At 41.2% G+C, this 20,010-nt stretch overlaps 1 long non-coding RNA gene across 1 annotated transcript in view; it reads right to left on the minus strand.

The window, feature by feature from the left end:
- Nucleotides 1-4,059: 4,059 nt before the first annotated feature.
- The window catches only part of LOC125384249, a 42,602-nt gene continuing 26,651 nt past the window's right edge, over nt 4,060-20,010 (minus strand). The window contains exons 2-3 of the long non-coding RNA XR_007223083.1: nt 15,443-15,545; nt 4,060-7,955 (exon numbers count right to left, since the gene is read on the minus strand). This is a non-coding gene — a long non-coding RNA (uncharacterized LOC125384249). The remainder of the gene's footprint in view (nt 7,956-15,442; nt 15,546-20,010) is intronic.

The following is a 20,010-nucleotide window of genomic DNA, read 5'->3' on the forward strand; positions in this document are numbered from 1 at the left end:
TCCGAGAAATATCAGAGATATTGTAAATCCTCGACTGTAAATTCTGGAGGAAATAAAGAAATTAATCCCCATTCATTACGTTTTACCCCATTAATCTGAACCCTTCAGCCTTACCTCGATCTTCACCAGTCCGTATGACAAACATCTTGCTTGAACCATATTACAGTGAAAGTAAACATGAAACAGTCGTATAGACGTCCAAAGAGAGAACGTACATCAAACAAAATGTATTAGCGATTGTCAGCTAAAGTATTACAAGTTCTGGGACTAAGCAGATTAGAGAACACGCTCTTGTGTCTATCATAGCTTGTGAAATGTCTACGGCCATGAACATGGCGATAAACACATCCTTGTTCCGGTTTCTTTTGGATTCAAAGTATGACGACTCTCGGTTCTTGGAACTGAATATTTACAGCGCTTTTTCAATACATGTATACAAAACAAGGAAAACTTGTGCCACGAGTCCGTGTTCCCAGTATCTTTTATTTGCAAACTGCCGAGAGACGGCTTTAGTATTCCAGATTGGCGTTAACCCTTTCCCCTCCCACTGACTCCGTTGCCTTGTACTGTATACTTTAATATTTTATTTCACTTGTTATTTCATCCAACAAATCTTCACATACTCAAACGTATCTTTTTTTAAATATCGACACACAAGATCTAAAGATTTCATCTATATACCTATCGGTTCGAGGCTACTTCGTGGCCTGCCTCATTTTAAGGTGATGTCATATTGTGGTGTGGAGGTCATGTATTTCAGACGAACCGCACGAAGGAGCAAGAAGTAGCCTTAAAAATGCTGCGTATACCAGAAACGCTGTTTATAGAGAATACATAAGTTTTAATCCATATATCGGGGATCTAGTGGATAGAGAGTCTCCCCGGGGAGCAGAAGGTCGGGGATTCGATCTTTGTCCGCGTCATACCAAAAAACGTTTCAAGATGTTACTTGTTATTACCCAGCCTGGCTCTCGACATTAATGGGATAGAACAAGGACTGGTTGGCTCGGAGTCAATATACTGTGTCCGAGTAGGGCATCCATGTTTAAACTCCGTGACAGTATCTCATTGAGCTAACACTTAAAACAAACGGCATTTTTCCGGAAAGCAGTCACACACACACGCACGCATGCACGCAACGCACGCATGCACGCAACGCACGTCGCTACATAAGTGCAATAATCTTGTACGCGACGTTAAACCCCATTCCGCCTCACCCCTTATGTCTTGAGCAATGAACTGGGGCGGTGGGTTAAAGAGTTCGATCGTCACAATGTGTGTGAAGCCCATATATAGTGTCCCCCGCCGTGATGTTGCCGGAATATTGCGAACAGCGGCGTAAAACCATACTCACCCTCGCTCATAAACTGAATAAAGACTTATGGATTTCAACTTATTTACTCTCTGATTCTAAAAAGAAAATGCTCATACCACAGCTTCTAATATACCCTTTAACATATTCTCCATGAACTACCAATTTCAAAATGACCTTTTCCCATACCAATGTAATATTGTCAACAACGTTGGTGCTTGCCAATACTTCCGCTTGATATGTTCTAGGGGTGGACACCGTCGCAAAGCCCCCCTTTTCCATGACACGACACATACACTATTACATACTTAACGTTTTTCTGATCATTAATTTACTCACTTCCCGAGCTCGCGTTCTACCCACTGAGTCTTGACATTTCAGGAATCCTCGACATGTGAAACACTATCCCCATTTTAAGTGTTTATATACTAGCAACCCTAATCGTCAGTTCTCAACATAGCATGTTTGTTTGGGAAATAAAGCCACACATATTTTCCCTTCTCAGTTAAAACCGCCCGAGGTTTAGACGAGTGGTGTTCCAGCATATGCTTTGAGACGGGATCACTCGACTTTCTGAGGATGAATTGCAAAAACAAGCTAAATTTGAGTCGCCCTGAATTTGTTACGTCATACCAGTACGGACGTTGTTGTAGTGCTGATGTTGTTAGTGCTGATGTTGAATACATTCATCGTAAAATGGGTGTCCCCGTGAGGATGCGGGGCGGAAGAGGTCCCCCTACTCCAAGGAGCGGGATATCAAAATGTGTCACTTTTCTGATTGTGGTCCGCCGTGTGGGTTGTTGCTGATGTTATCGATCACTGGTTTGCCCTGTCTAGACACGTTTATTTACCTTGGATGCCGTCGTACTCTCATGTTCAAATCGCATTTAAGTAAATTATTGAAAATCGTAATGTATCTAGTTTCGTAAGGTGGTGATATTGTTCTGTCATGTTGCGGGCAATGGTGTTCTTTCACAACGTGAGGTCAGGTTTGATGTGTCGTGGCCTTGACATTCCCTCACGACGGGTATACGTATTTCCGGTTGGGCCAGTTAACACCAGTTGTTATTCTTGTAAATTTACTGTTATTCGCGAGTCTAAGATTCAGTGAAACTGCCTATTCCAATTATATATTTAAACTGGATTGTGTATGATTTTCAAGTAGATTTAGGACTCAGACATATTAATTTGGTAACCGGGAAGGAAAGGGGTAAAACTGGTAGCGTTAAGGTGATGAGGTTAAATGTGGTTAAACGTGACGTTGAAGATTATTGCACGTACACAGCAACGTGCATGCATGTGTGTGTGCGTGCGTGCGTGCGTGCGTGTGTGTGTGTGTGTGTGCTTGTACTAGTCAGGAATAATACCGGTTCCATAGTGCTTGTCCATTGAGATACCAGTTTAACACGAATACCCACTCAGACACAGTATACTGACTCCCAGCCGACCAGTCCTTGTTTTAGCCCCTAAATGCCGAGCACCAAGCAAGGTTTTACAACATTTATGATCTTTTAACGTCTTTTGGGTCGCGGTCGGGGTCGGGGTTCGAACCCCGGACCCCGGAGGCGGCCGATACTGGTAGGAATACAGATATGCATATATACAGATATCCTCTTTACATATTCACACATCGGCGAGTGGAATTATATATATCCATAACTTCTATATTAAAACATTAACAACGCGACCTAAGAAAATAAAATATCTTTACAGCTCCGATATGGTTCCGCGTGGTGCACGAGCAATGCACTAATATCTTTTTTTCATATTTGACACTTTTCCTGACACGTTTTAATAGACGCACAGACCTTCCTGGTGTTCCGCCCTCCCTTATAATTAACATTTTCCAACTCCACCCCCGCGTTATGGAACGTTGAAGATGACCTTGGAATGTAATGATGAACAAACCAGCAGCATGAACAGTTTTCAGGGCATGTTTTTTTTCAAATATTGAAATTTATGTAAGCCGTCTTGTTTCAGAAAACACGTCGTTTATCAGGCAGGGCTGACTCTCTTAATTATATTCTGTATTCATGCAGGGAGGGTTTTTGCCGTGTCGACTTAAAACGTTATAATAACACGCGCTGCTACAGTTGAGACTCGCCACGGGGTGCAACGCAGCCATAGATAAATTGCTTCATGCCACATTTGTTAAAGCATCTGTGCTATCTTCCAGTGAACAGTTAACGTACTGAGGGTTACAGATCTTTACACGCGAGTCTGAGGGTGAAATATATGTTCCGCCAAACGCTGTCTTGTAAGCCGAAGCTGTATAGCCTAACATGCGTAACAATTTTGATTGCATGTTTGTGGACTGTTGGCGAAGTGTAAACGTGGGAACATTGTCTGTAAATCAAAATCACCTGCAAGACATTTCTGATTTCGGATTTGGAACTTAATTGGGCCTAAATCAGCAGAAACACGGTGAACGCCCGTACTTCAGTTGGAATAGAATTTAACGTTTCAGATAGTAAAGGCACTCGTTGACACAGATCAGCTCTGGATCTGCTAGTGGTATTTTATCGCTTGTCATACAGCAGTTAAAAGGCCGAACATTTCATCATCATCATCATCAGCAGCAGCAGCAGCAGCAGCAGCATTATCATCGTTATCATGATCATCGTCATCATCATCATCATCATCATCATCATCATCACCATCATCATCATCGGTTTCCACGCGTCAGTGAGTAAAGAGTTATCTGATTTATCAAGGCGATTGCGAGAAAAGATAAAAACAATGAGATAGAAAATTAACTGTCCTTTAATTTCCTTATAAGAAAGACTTTGTACATCCACATTAGCACGAGACACTCTGTCAATCTTCGTCATATAGAGTTCATAAGAAGTACAGAACGCAGTTATCTCCCCTTGAATGACTTCAGACTAAGTTGTCTTGAATATCGTATGAACAAAACAATACCATGATATGCGAGGCAGCACTATCTGCAGACAGATAAAAGCTATAGATTGTATATCTGTGAGATATTTTGTACATTGAGATATATAATTATGTAATATTATTGGACAACTGACAGTGAGCGCCGAAGGTCGTATCGAAGGGAGATAACTCGCACGACAGGTATATTTTCATTCACGAGTGAACAATTATGTCAGTTTAAATCATCTTTTCCCTGCCTCTGATTAAAAGAAAAGCATCAGTATAGTTACGCGGCCAGACAGTAGCACATATGTATGTCTGAATGCACCATCTGTCAGATCCAGCATCAACAAAGATACATTTCTGCTGAAAGGTGTTAAAATTGACAGATGGTCGTATTGGAGTTTACAATCACCCTTAAGTAACCATGTAAGCAATAGGCACAACTGTTTTGATAAACCCAGAACCAAAGGTAGGCCTTAAACCTATGTATACATTTATATTTTCAGTTTTGATAAAGTATACTCTGTGAACCGCAACCAATAGGAAATGTTGTTTGTAATAGAAACAGAAGCATTCGACTACAAACCGAACGCTTTTATAATTCAAAACCCACAGCCCGCTTCCACTATCGGTAACGTTTCAGCAATATCATGGCAATTTATGAGTGAGTGAGTTGGATTTTTCGCCGCTTTTAGCAATATTCCAGCAATATCCAGGCGGGGGACACCAGAAATGGGCTTCACACATTGTACCCATTTGGGGAATTAAACCCGGGTCTTCAGCGTGACGAGCGAACGCTTTAACCACTAGGCTAACACACCGCCCTGACAATTTATTAACCTCTCCACAATGAAGAACCATACCCTAAATGACGGCAAGGTAATACATACACAACGTGAGTAGGTGATTTTGTATCAACCTAATCAATTAGTTATTAATTTGTTATTATTTTTTTCATATACAAAGATAGATTAGCATGGTATAAATTAAAAAAAATGCGCTGGTATATTTCGAATGCATTTAATCTCTCATCCAATCAGCTGTGTCGTTACGCCTTTTTCTACAGTGGCACAGTGCTTCATTTTGACACCCATTCAGTAAAGCTACTTATTTACGTAATATCGTATCGTAATCATAGATGTGCTTCAGCCAAAGTGTTAAGATGGCTTAAGAAAACGTATTCCGCGAAGTAAACGGCATACCAATGTCGCAAAATCGCAAATGATATGCAACTAGTAAACAATTCGATCCGATTTCAATTTACGGCAAAGAAATGCAATGCCAGCTTTCACAATATTGCCAATTTGGGTGGATAAACCTATCGTTTCTCGCACGTGCCTCTGTAGTGTAATGCGCGAGATTTTGACATAGATTGCTTAATAGGGGAAGATGGATACACTGGACGTTACAAGAAGACGGGACACCATTTAACAAGCAAATTACGTCATAAAAAAATCAACTTCTTTTTGCTCAAGGCAAATAATCTGAATATATTAAAAAAAAACAATACACCAACAAATATAACATAGTACTTTTTACAGCCCAGGTACGAATACACTGTTGAAAAACAAACGCCCTATTGATCGCGACCAGGGCGCGAATATTTCGCGTCTCGGTCGCGAACGTGGAAACGTTTGTGTTTGTACTAGTAATCATTACAAATATCCCAAGTTGCGACCGAGGTGCGAGGTGCCCCAGCCGCGATCGACAGGGTAGTATGTGCATGTTGATAAAATATTTTTATAGTTGTAGGTCCCTTAATTCATCGTTGAGCTAATAATACGTGTGCATGGAGAAGGGAAGGGAAGTTTAAAGAGGGTTGTCAATGTTATTAAAATCTACAAAAATAACTTTGAGGCATATAACTCACATTTGGTTCTCTTGTACTTCAGCCATTTTCAGTCCTCTACCCAGTCTCTATATTGCCATTTGTAAATATGGTAGCGTAAACTATTATTTCACTAACTTTCACAACAATACATTACAATAACCCCTTAAGTGCCACAACCATCGTTTGCGAAACTATCCATCTTGTGCAGAGACTACAGTAAAGGAGCGCACGCGAACAAAACAAACGTTGCTTTTCACTTCAGTTTGCTTTGAATGATGTTAAACTGGAGGAAACTTGTGCGTGTTGAAATATATGTACTTTGAAGTTGCACATTGCTTAATACATAAAAAAGACTTTACATGATACTTTCTTTTGCAAACTGAATATATTTTTATAATATCTGTTTATTCGAGGGCGCTCCGTTCCTTTGAAATGATTCTACTTAACAATGCGAGCGTATTCAGTTCAGATTGTTTCCGTCCCCTTGTCGTAATCATAATACTCAAGAGCCAAATATACATACAAATCGAAGGTCAAACCAGCACTAAAGCCTGAGGCAAATCTAGCTGTTGTCTCACCAAAGGTGAGAGGTCGTGTGATGAGAAAGGTATCGCTCAAAAAGTCATCTTGACCCTAGAAGGTCATGTAAAAGAGTCCAGGTCAAGGTCAGGTCATTATGACAGTCAGCTTCACCTAAAGGTCGACATTTAGACCAGTGATGTTATTACATCATAAAGATCTGACACCATTAAGATAAAAGACGATGTAGGGTCTCGGCTTCCAAGAGCGAACCTCCTGATTCTGTCATGATTCTGTCTTTAAAAAGTAACAGATTTCAATAGTAACAATATGACCACTGTCTCTCATCCGTGAATACCAACAATGTCCCATGTTATGAAATCCTTAAAAAGACTACGGGACATTTTCTGATAGTCTTTAGACAAACCGAGTCACGTGTGCTCACAACCGTACCCGTTACCCGTAACCACGTGACAAACATCACGTGATAAATTGGGGCGGGTCAACATGTTAAATGGTCCGCCCAAGTTCATCCAGCAGGTGACGTCAAAGCACCCAATTATCAACTCTCCGGGACGAGATTCACGCAGTGTGTCGGAGCTCGTTAAGGTCTCAAACAAACCGAAGTTGAATTGATGATTTTGCCCAACTTAGCACAATATATATACCACGTCAGTCTGAGGACACCATAGTTCGTTCTCCTTTCGACATCCTCCTTCTCTACACGTGTTCTCCGGGTATACATGCACGTGCAGATCGCGTCCCACATTCCACCATTGCAGAAACACTCCTTATTAGACATACAGAAATTATATGAAGACTGGTCCGTCAGTTTCTTGATTTACAGCAAATTAAATAAGACAGGATGCACGAAAATCACGTGGTTGGAAGAGCGAGGATCGGGAGGGAATCAGACGACACCATATCACGTGAGCCAAGTGGCGGGAAATTTATTGGTGAAAATATGGCTGCTTCTAGATTGAAAGGGGTTTTCACTCCAGTCAGACCACCGTTCCTCCCAAAACATGACCGTTTTGCAGCCTGAAGAATAAAGGGCAGGGATGGAGAAGGGAGAGACTTATATGAAGAAAATACTGTAACAGCAGCAAGCGTTCCCAAACCGTGGCGAAACTGAAGCTGCAATTACCATACTTCAAAGGAAGGCCCTCACATCCTTGATACGTCGCTTTAAAGATACCCATCACCAAGACGCGTGTCCTTCTGGTGACGGCGCGCCACCTATCAGTTGTAGGTTTTAGCCGGAAGATGGCAGCCTGGTCTGGTCCAGCTGGTTGCCAGGGACAACAAGCCGGCTGGCAGAAGACAGCAAGGAGCGAGTGAGGCGAATGACAGGCTACGGCGCCACAATTGATGCCAACCAATAGTCGTCTGCGTTTTCCGTTCGGTCACCTGGAAAGAGATTCAAAACATATAACAGTCGAAAAGCTTTGAAGTCGTAAATGAGAGCTCGTTACTGGGCGTTTGCAAGAAGCGTGTGATTGGTTGGAACGTAAGGTAGCACCACATGGTGTATGTTTCTGTATGAGCTTTGATTTGGGTACAAAGAACACCTAGCAATCAAAAGGGATACGTTCAGCTCGTAATCATGCTTTCAGACTTTGTTTTGTCTACTTTAGGGGCAGCTTGACCACTAAATCCCAGATTGGAGCCATCAGAACCACGCCAATTTGTTTATGTTCGTATCATGTATCCGGACTGAAACTTCTAAGGAGGTTCTTACAAAACCAGACGATACATAGAGCAGGCTTGGTGACCATAATTAAGCTAAGCGTTGTTTTTGAAACGACATACAATGGCGAATTAGATGAATTGTTTCACCCCACCACGCCAGAAGCCTAAACACGATTTAGATGAAACGCTGTTTTTATAAACTATATACATTATGTAGATCTTTTAAACTCGACATGAAATTTTCCATTTGGGCATACACCCAAGGGATTCAAATTCCCAAATCAAACAGTTTGACTTTAGTTTAGAACAGCAAATTTCATCGGGTCTAGTAACGCATATGCAGCCAAAACAAAAACACAAAGACATAGGATACATCCGTGTCTCACACCACACCCTTGGCAAAGCGTACCCAGCCCCCTCTTAACCAATTACATTCGTTGTGCAACAGTGGTAAACGTATACAAAACCAAACATACGTAGTGACTCCCAATAACTAAAGCTACTTGCGCGTAACTTGTTCAACACAGGGAACCTCCATGATTAGCAAGGTCATACCAGCTTTGGAAACTGGGGTTAGCACGTGCATCACGTGGAAATAATTACAGGTGGATATCTAATTATCTAGGTCTGACGTCATCTTTAACTACCTGAGCTACACACAGGGATAAATAGCTAAAGAATAGGAACAACGTATGTATTCAAAGGCATAGAATAGAAACTAGCAATATTTTTGTTTATTCTCAGGAATATTTTTCTGGATGACTGCCGTGTTTTATAAATGTTATAGTCGCACCAGTGTTTAGTGTGGTATTGTACATTCATGTTCAAGGGGTAATTCTAAATTAGTTGTTTGACGTTAATGAAGCAAATTATTTTAATCACCCTTTGCCGTGTATGAATGAGTATCTCGACCCAATTTGTCAGAACACATTTATGAGAAATCGGTTCTTTTCATGATCAAACTATATAGATACAAACAATATACGGTCAAATACAGTTGTTTCGAAGTTAACGGGACCTATGTAAATAATTCGAGTTATCCGAAATTCGATACAACCGTAAATGGTGAATAAAGAAAGAATACGCCAGGACCAAGCTTTTTTCGAGATAACCGCGATTAGGACACAACGGTGATTGACTGTATGAAAGAATCTAGCTATCTGACTGTCTCGTCGCCTTCTTATAAAGACCCAGACATGTTGTACGGATATCATGACGTCATGTTGTGTGATGTGACGTCACCTAATGATAAATTTGCCATATGTTACATAATAAAGATGCCATAAGTTACACGTGTTAATAGTGGGTTTACGAGATATATAAGCCGAATTCCCGTGTTCACAGCTCAACCTTCGGTATTGTGGTGCACAAACCCATTCAAATCCCGTTCTCTCCGCTACTGACACATATAACAAATACAGCTTCTTTCTATTCTTACATATTCAGGGTACACTACTTATGACATTACACATTGCATTGAATTATTAATAAATGTGCTTACTGCAGTGGATATAACAATAATGGATGTTACGATAACATCAGTCGCGTCTGTGAATTATTTATATATTGAATATAATCTACCTCCTACTGCTGTAGCTATAATAATAACTCGTACAGATATATTTCAATAAATGTCTTTATGAAAGTAGACGTCGCAAGTCAAAAGGTTATGTTCGTTACATTACGGGACCCGTGAATATCCAGGTTAGAATTTGTCATCAACAGCCTTTGCTTGTCGTAAGAAGCGACTAACGGGATCGGGTGGTCAGGCCTAGATCGATGCTCATGATGTCAATCACTGGATTGTCTGGTCCAGACTCGAATGCCCTGTCGGTTTTTGTACCGATTATAAATTTCACAACTATGATAATCTAAGATTATTTGGGGCGTTTTATCCGCAAGGGGCAGATAAACTGAAGGCACGACGCTATATGTTCTGGTTAGGATATCTATCAGAAACTTGCCTTATTTCTTTTTTCCATCATGTACCAAACGTGTCTCATTTTCAGTTACTGTATCATCAAGCAATTTAGACTCAAATTACAGCGGACAGGAAAAGGTGGAAGGATGATGACTTCATGAACGATATAAAAAATCTTCGACTTTTACCTACACTTCATGTCGGGTCCCTATTAACAAATCCGATCACCATTACTTCACATTCCCACGCGTCTGGACAACTAGTTAACCATAGTGCCGATAGTCTACATCCTCATTAATCCAGAGTCACTGTCATAAAATACAATAAAATTACATTTAACCAGTATCAAGTTTATATTCTATTGTCTAATATCAACGTCAACACCAGAGAATTATCCATCGAGACAGATTCCGTTGGGCGTAAAGGTCAAAATAGCGGTAACAATTATATGAATGGATCACTGAACCCTGCAAATCCGGATTTCCTGCTATAAGGCACAGCATGTGTGGGCACAGCGTGTTCAGAACCGACTCGATACTGTATCATCCCAGACATTGAAGAACCTCATTAATCCGGACAGGTTTATTATCTGATCCTCTGTTTTAACGATATCCCGGTATAAATTCATTAAAAACACAACATGTTTCTGAACGCTGCACTCAGCAATACACCAGCCATATGACGGCGGTCTGTAAATAATCCAGTCCCGACTGGCATCATGAGCATCCATTTTGGGATGCGATGACATGCATCAATCAAGTCAGCAAGCCTGACCATCCGGTCCCGCTAGTCGCCTCTTAGGACAAGCAAGGGTTGCTGAAGACCAATTCTAACCAGTATCTTCGCGGGGGATAACATACTATGGATACAGTTAATACGAACTTAATATTACTTTCTTAACATCTAATCGTCCATGTTTAACTCAGTAGCTTCGCGATAATCGAAAAAAAGTGAAGCTCAAGATAATTGAATTTGGAGGTCTTAAACCAGCGTTTCCTGAGCCCCCACACCAGTCTGACCGCTACCTCCAACCAAGCCGTAATTTGGCTAAATAACTGCCGTCGCCCGGATGTCGCTGATTGCCCTCGACGGCGCTGACCGCTTTGTCTGTGGTCTTTCTGTTTATTTTTCGAGTGGAGATGTATTTCGCTATTACTTTGTAATGTTCCCCACATGCGGCACTGTTTGAAGTATCAAACATAAACGGAAAGCGGATATTTGCTCTGTTTGTGATCACTAAATCCAGACCAAACCAACCGCCACTACCGCCCATCATGGGTCATACCGATGTGTGTCCATGCGTTATTGCGGTAAACACAATTGATAAACACTCCATTTCCCCATTATCATAATTTACCAAAGTTTTTAGACTTTTCTTCAACGGCACTGTTGGCCTGTCGTTCGTCGTGTCGCATTTGTTCTCGAGTGAGGGAAGGTTTTCTCAGAAAACAGAAAAGCATTTGAGAGGCATTTGAGTCAGCAAGCTCAAAGTGCCGGAATGCGTTGATCAATTTAGAAACACACTCAAATATAGAGTCTTTAAGCCTCACGACACTAAAGCAACATTTGTTTTTAAATTGATTTCGTATGTTTGGCAAATGTCAGATGAGATGTGTATTGAGAAAACCATTTTTTCTGGAAATTCTCATAGCCTCTGAAAAACTGGGCACTGATCAAAATATATAAATACTTACGTTTCATTTGGGGAAATAATAATCTTTAAAACATCAACTTATTTTGTGTCCTTCACAAAATGTGCACATTGCACTTAAAACCCGATAATCTACGTCTCGCATTTTTGAAAGCGAAGGCATTGTTTTCCAGCAAATCCCACAACAAAGACGGACAAAAGAAAATCATAAGTAGTGCCATTGCTCGCAGATTTAAAGTCTTTGGCTAGAAATTGCTGGACCCATTTAGCAAATTCAGTTTAAAAGGAAGTTTGTTTTCTGCGTAAACATGTGTAAAGTTTGGGAGCCACGTGCTTAAATAGCTGCTTTTCTCTATGTTCTGTTTCATGGCACCAATGGCCTATATAAAACTATGTGAATGCACGACACCTAGCATGATATTGGAATGTCTTGCTGACTATTTCCATGTTGAACGCGCTGTGTAGACTTAGTTCTAATTCCTAATGATGTTTATCCTAACAGCGATTTTTTTATCTTGGGATTTAGGCTTTCGGTGTCAAAGCGTTCGCTCGTCATTGCGACATCCAACGTCCGATACACTTTGCGGATGAATAGATGTGCTTAAGGACATAAAAAGCGCTGAACAGCTATTTCACGGTGGCCTCATTGCGGGCGTACGGAGAATTCTATTGTAGGACCGTATATACAGACAAGTGAAGGTCTTGATGATCGGGCCCTGGTCCAAGAAGCGACTGTCATAAGTCAATGTTAAAGTGAGCGTCTTAGCACTAAGATGCCTTAGCTGAGCGGGGCTACTCAATGGTTCTAGTACTATATACTGATCAATAAAAGTTAGGGATCATGCATATTTTGGGGGATTGTTTTGTATAAGACTGAGCACACAATTACACATATCCCCCAAAATATTGATGACCCCTATTTTTGCAGTAAATTACGGAGAGTGAGAGAGCTCGCCAGGCGCATTACTGTGTTCGAATCTTAACAAGATTGTTTTGAGTGAACACAAGTTATGATGCTCCGCCTACCTATAGTTTGATTCAAACCTGTATTATGCTTACTCCCTTTAATACTGCGTTATGAAAACAGAGAACGCTACGCAACAGTTAACCATGACCTACCATTAAAAAAATGAGATTTACAGGCGCCGAGTTTCACGACCTATGCATGTTTAAACTTGTTACATTGTTTGTATGCGACTCAATTATTGCGCATATTTTAAACCGGCGGACCCTCGCAAAACAACATTACTTACGTGCATATCCTCAATAATATAAACAAAACCCAACAATTTCAAAATGTTTCCGATTCTAACCTTTTTCTTACAGCCATTAAAACATAGTTTTGCGTTGTAATTATTTATCGATAAATATACACGTACAAATGTGTGTGTTTAGGGCGCGAACTAACGTCCTCCAGACTCTATAGTCACCAAAGAATATTTGTGAAATTGTTTTAAGAATATTTGTTAAATTGTTTTATACGCCACATAGACGCGAAAGGGTTTAGTCTCGTCTTTCGCTATCCGGTGGCATTGTCCGAGGCTGTTTCTCTGCGATGGCCAAATTGTGTTGCTTTCTAGCACTTGTTTTCATACCCATTGCCACCAACGATGTAACAATACGTTGCGAATTTCCTTAGCCTTGATAGGAAGAGGCTGGTTCATACTGGAATCATCCCAGCGACGGGCCAAGGGAGGGGGATGTCGGGAAGGCCGGAGGGGGGGTGTCGGGAAGACCGGAGGGGTGGGGGTGGGGGGGGTGGGGGGGGGGGGGGGGGGGGGGAGTATTAGGAGCGGGAACCCACGGCGGACAGACAAAACACTGTAAACTAGCAACATGTGCAGACAAATAACGCCAATAGTTCCCAGGTGACGCGAACAGAGATGGTCATTAGTCGGTCAGCTGACAAAATGACAACATATGAACTTAATAAAAAACGTATGAAAAAAAGGGGAAAAGAAAACGCGTTCACATATTTGACTGTTGTTAGATTTTACGTTTCAATAATTCAAGTTCTTAGGAAAACAAAAGGGACAATTGATTCCTGGACCGAATGCTGACATAATATGCAACTCGATCCAAGAAGCTCCATGGAATTGGCAAGTTTAGTTCTGATCGGGGTCCATTTCACAAACATTTCAACCTCATCTTAATTCTCATAGAGTAACACAGATTGTGTGTAACGAGGCCTTGATAGGTATGATGTTTGTTTGTTTGTTGTTTTACGCCGCACTCAGCAATATCCCAGCTATATGACGACGTAAATAATCGAGTTTGGACCAGACAACATGAGCATCGATCCACGCAATTTGGATCGATGACATGCATCAACCAAGTCGCCTCTTACGACAACCATAGTCGCCTTTTACGGCAAGCATGGGTTGCTGAAGACCTATTCTACCCCGGATCTTCACTTGTCGATCGGTATAATGAGGATCTGACGTCGCGTCGGCAAGTGTTACCCTTGGGATGTAGAAGTCGAATCCCCAAAACGTCCTTCTTTTTGTTGTAATTGGATCTCTGAACTATTGCCATCTCTTACTTGTCTTGAACCAAATGAACCACAGAAGCCATTACCAGCTTCTCAGATATCAGTGCCTCCACGCTTCAATGAACTAAAAGGTCTCAATTTTATTGCGGTAGCTAGCATTTCTCATCCCGGAGTCAACGAACCTTAAACCTGAACGTACTTTGTAAGCAATTATGTGAAATAAATAGGCAGTCCGTGGTTCACGGCGCCGGGTTCAACTTTACTCAGATGTCTTCAAAGTACACTACTCAAAAGAAGTTAAGGATCACCTGATTCTTTCATATTACAATAGTTAATCTCTCATGCCATGACAGATTAACATTACCAATATGAAAGAATCGGGTGAGCCTTAACTTCTTTTGAGTAGTATAATTACATTTAGGCTACCTAGGCCCTATCGACACGTATTGGCAGTCATAACTATAGTATGGAATATAAAGAATGAAGAATAAAAATATAATTTGGAACTCCCATCCCTGATGTACACTCAAAGCCACCTTGGATGTTTTTTGTTTATCATTCTAAAGAAAATACATTTGTCATAAGTAACTTTGTAATGATAGCCGACGTGAGTGATCACAACGCATGGAGCGATCTTAGCGCTAAGACGATTGTATCTTCCTAACTTTAACATAGATATAAGGTCAACGGTAAGATCAGTTTGTGGATCATCTTGCACAAAGTGATCTTAGTACTAAGACTACTCTAAATATATTAAAGAATTACGATTGTCGTGACGATAATATCGCATTGTGGAACGTGGCCCCATTCAACACCTCAACTCGAGCACTACGACTACCATAATTCCTGTGCTGTAACCAAGACTTACGATTGTCGTAGTACTGATATCGCATTGTGGAACGTGGCCCCATTCAACACCTCAACTTGAGCACTACGACTAACATAATTCCTGTGCTGTAACCTAGACTTACGATTGTCGTAGTACTAATATCGCATTGTGGAACGTGGCCCCATTCAACACCTCAACTTGAGCACTACGACTAACATAATTCCTGTGCTGTAACCTAGACTTACGATTGTCGTAGTACTAATATCGCATTGTGGAACGAGGACCTGTTGTTTGAAGCCATGACGTCACTCACCCAAGTGTTGCTTCAGTCGAACATGATAGAATTGGTGAGAAGGCTGAGAATATACTCCTGGTCAATCATTTCACAGCGGAGACCCGTGTAGCCCATCGGGCACCTGTAACAGATTGCAGTATTATTAGTTCATTGCCATGTTTGATGTTACCCATCGGGCAACTGTAACAGAACTGTAACATTATCAGTTCATTGTCATATTTGAATGTTTTCCATCGGCCACCTGTAACAGAATTGTAACAATATCACATGTTTAAATGTGACCCATCGGGCACCTGTAACAGAATTGAAACATTTTTAGTTTATTGTCTGATTTGCCATATTTGAATGTTACTTATCGGCCACTTGTAACCGATTGCATTAGTTTATTGTCACATGTATTAATATCTACATTAATACCTACAATTAATACCTACATTAATATCTACAATCGGACAGTTGTAAGAGAGCGTGGCATTGTTTGTATGCTTATAAAACCTGTGTGTAAATAATCGGACACCTGTAACAGAACGCAACATCACCAGCTATTCATCAAATTTATGTGATTCGAACAATTCAGAAGGGCACAAATAACAGAAGTTGCATTTTTCATATTTATGTTACAGCAATCAGGTACCAGTAAGTGGGAGTGAGTGAGTGTGTATAGTTTTACGACGCTTTTAGCAATATTTCAGCAATATCACGGCGGGGGACACCAGAAATGGGCTTCACACATTGTACCCATGTCGGGAATCGAACCCAGGTCTTCGGCGTGACGAGCGAACGCGTTAACCACTAGGCTACCCGACCGCCCTCCAGTAAGTGGACCGGCTATTACCTAAATCGATATTACGCTACCCATCCGACACCTGTAACAGGCTGTCCTCATATTTGTATGGTGCACACCAGACACATGTTACAAATGACATTTTCTTAGCTATGGTATACGATCTGTATGATACCCATCGGATACATATGACAGTCGTCAGCAGAGTTGCCACCCTTATGAGTGCCAGGAACCTTTGATCGTAGGTAGGTATCCCGGTTCATCCTGATAGCTTTTCCAGATTTATCAGCACCAAACTTGTGCTCGTGGGTTTCAAAGAAGTGGTAACCGTTTACATCACTTCCTGTAGCATCAACAAAATGCACACTGCACCTCATTGTTACTCATAGTGATCCTACTGACAAGGACATTCCGATTAGTAATATAAAGTTTTATTGCAATAGTATGGAACCCTTTGTACGGATGCGAGTGCGTGAGAGTACAATATCATCAACACAACCCCCGTGGGTAACCGCGGTCAGAATTGCTCCTCTGTACTGATCGTAAGAGGCAACTAAATAGAATGGGTAGACAGACTCGGTGACTTGGTTGATTGCGTGTCATCGTACCCCGACGGCGTGGATCGTTGCTCACAATATCAATCACTGGGTTGTCTGGTCAAGACTCGATTATTTACAGACCGATGTCATATAGCTGGAATATACCTGAGTGCGGTGTTCAACAACAAACAAACATTCAATACAAATGTCCAAGGGCGTAGATTTCGGCCCTCGGAGGGGCGGTCGGGTAGCCTAGTGGTTAAAGCGTTCGCTCGTCACGCCGAAGACCCGGGTTCGATTCCCGACATGGGTACAATGTGTGAAGCCCATTTGTGGTGTCCCCCGCCGTGATATTGCTGGAATATTGCTAAAAGCGGCGTTAAACCATACTCACTCACTCACTCACTCGGCCCTCGGATGGTAGCTCAGGGTGATGACGGAGGACAAAACTCAGGGGTGAAGTTTAGACGACAGCAGCCATATTTATTGTTGATGGTTAAAATGAGTCGAAAAGGTACATGTTGATAATAACGTGACAGAACGCACATCGGGACCTAGTGGCCAATGTTCCCGGGTGGGAGAACCGTTCTGTCACTTACCTTCTGGCTCTTCTCTAGGCTGTCTCTCTAGGCTGTCTCCCTGACTGACCATGTCAGTCGGGTTTTGTAGAGCGAGGTATTACGTAACGTGTGGCAAGGTCATTGTCCCACGTGTATGTATAGACGTAAGATCCGGCGACGTTAGGAGGTGTTAATTGAAATTTATAGATAGCCCTGGAGATTAAGGGTCCTGCCCGGAGGGGCTTATGATAAGAGAGGATACGTCGAATGTTTGCTGAATATATTAAACAAAGGGCATAGAATTTCGGTGCACTTGGAAACATATTGAACCTGTTAGGTATTTAGACAAATGAAATGTTAAAAAAGTATTGAAATGGTTTGCACTATTTAAGTAAAAGTATTGAAATGGTTTGCACTATAACACAAATATTCGTGTAAGTAACCTTTCCCTGTTCATAATGCATGATTTGAATACGTTAATGAGAGTGAACATTATCATTTATTTCCTTACATTTGAATGTAAGCATTGCAAAACTGCGCCAGGACAATCATTTCACTGAAACTACAGTACTAGGCGAAAGAAGACATACACCGATGTATGAAGGTGGCTAAAGAACATTGTCAAACAAGAAATGCTTATTCGATAGTGATGTATTTGATACAGGTATCGTTGCTGCGTTTTTACCTTAAGTGAGCAGTGTTTCGTTAACTGTTTTCAACCTATTAACGTTTGTAATTTTTTGGTCAAATCCAATTTTTAAGTGTATACGTTCTTTTGCTTCGTAGTTTATTACGTGGATATGCGTGACTAGAAATACCATTGTTAACCAACTGCATTATCAGTGAATTTCATATGCATATGTGTAACCAACCTGGTTCATATGACAGAATGCATGGTTATAGCGTTGTAAAGTCGTTCGATTGTTCTTCGTAGTAAGAGTAATAATGCGTAACGTCATATGTAACCTGATCTGTAGACACATCATAAAATATTGACGTGATTACCCGTAGGTCGACGGTACCATTATGTAGGAGACATTTATTTATATAGCTATCAATGGAACTTCGGGTCGATCATCGCAGAGAACAATACAGAAATAACTTCAATTAGAACTACCAGCTCAGCTCTTGTCAACACAGCAATCATTCATTAGTCAAATCGACCGCCTCCGTGGTCTAGTGGTAGAGCGTCCGCCCGGAGAGCGGAAGGTCCGGGGTTCGATCCCTGGGCGCATCATACCAAAAGACGTTAAAAGATGGCATTACGGGGCTTAAACAAGGACCAGTCGGCTCGGTATACTGTGTCTGAGTGGGTATTTCATGTTAGACTGTTGCATGGTATCTCAGTGGGTGCATAAATCGGCATCAGTCCGGACTAGTACAAGCAGCCAAGAACATACACGTAGGGTCTCCACGTCTAAACTGATGTAGGTCGCCGACGTTTACCACTTTGGAGAACATCGAGCCATCGTGCCCTTACTTAACAAAGAAAGATTGAAAAAAAACCCACTGCATTAACATTCAAAGGCACATCCACAAGGTTACCACAATACTCCGCCACTTCTGAAGCAGAAACGTACGTTTTCTTAAAGGTTGTTTCAAGAGCGATGAGTGTATCATATTCGTTATGTGCTTAAGAGCATGGTTCTTTTCGTTTATCTGAAATTCATATCTTTTATGTTTGTCTTGAAGACAGAGGTTATCTCCAATAACTGATAGTGTTTATCGATCAAGTCAGTGATACTGGAAATTTCATCTGTCGTATAAATTATTAAGTACTTAATGCTCAACAAATGCTCCTGATAATACGTTCAGTTGAATCTGTCCAGACCCTGTTAATATGGAACCCTTGCCTTCAAGACCAATATTGCTGTTAACTGTTCGGATTAATCGAGTTTCCTTGTACACGGAACCGGATCAAGGTTGAAATATCTCCTGAAAGTTTTACAGATCTTAAAACCTGAATAACATCAAGAATAATCATATCACGTGGATGATTTTTTGTAAATCCAGCTTTTGCAGGGAGACATACTGATTTATAGGATTGTGTGAGTGAGTGTGTTGGGGTGATAGTCGATCCTAACGATCTCAGCCTAACACAGGAGGAACGTCACAGCTGATGCAGGTCGCCGACGTTCACAACTTTGGGGAAATTTGTCATCGTGGGAATCGTGTCGACAGTCAAGGAATTACCTCCAAACCCTGCGGTGCTTCAAATTTCAGATTTTCAAATAAACATAAAGCGACGAAATAATTTCCATAATACTATATAATCTTTACACTGTTCGATTCCGACTATATCATTAGCATTTTTTTGAATCGCTATCAACTATTGAGGACACCAGGTGTTCGCGAAAAGGTGACTGTATCCTGCCTCACCGGTGGCACCCGTCACAAACACATGCAAAGGCAAATCAAATGTTATCATATAACAAACACGAGTATATATGGTACAAGACAAAATAAGGGCGGGCATCGGACATCTTTTCATGTAAGCAATATCAGTAATTAAAGTACATAGTGGTGGATGCAAGGGCTTACTACAGTTGGTGTACTGACTATTGGGGTAGATATGAATGTATTGGAAGCTCATATGTATTTATTAAAATAAATAAAGTCATGATCATGGTCTTCATGGCGTTAAAAATATTTGTTGACTGGTGCATAAAGAACTCTGCCCAAACCGAGGATCATTAATTTATG

Source organism: Haliotis rufescens, unplaced genomic scaffold (genome assembly GCF_023055435.1).
Source record: "Haliotis rufescens isolate VD_foot unplaced genomic scaffold, xgHalRufe1.0.p SCAF_3, whole genome shotgun sequence".
NCBI lineage: Eukaryota > Metazoa > Mollusca > Gastropoda > Lepetellida > Haliotidae > Haliotis > Haliotis rufescens.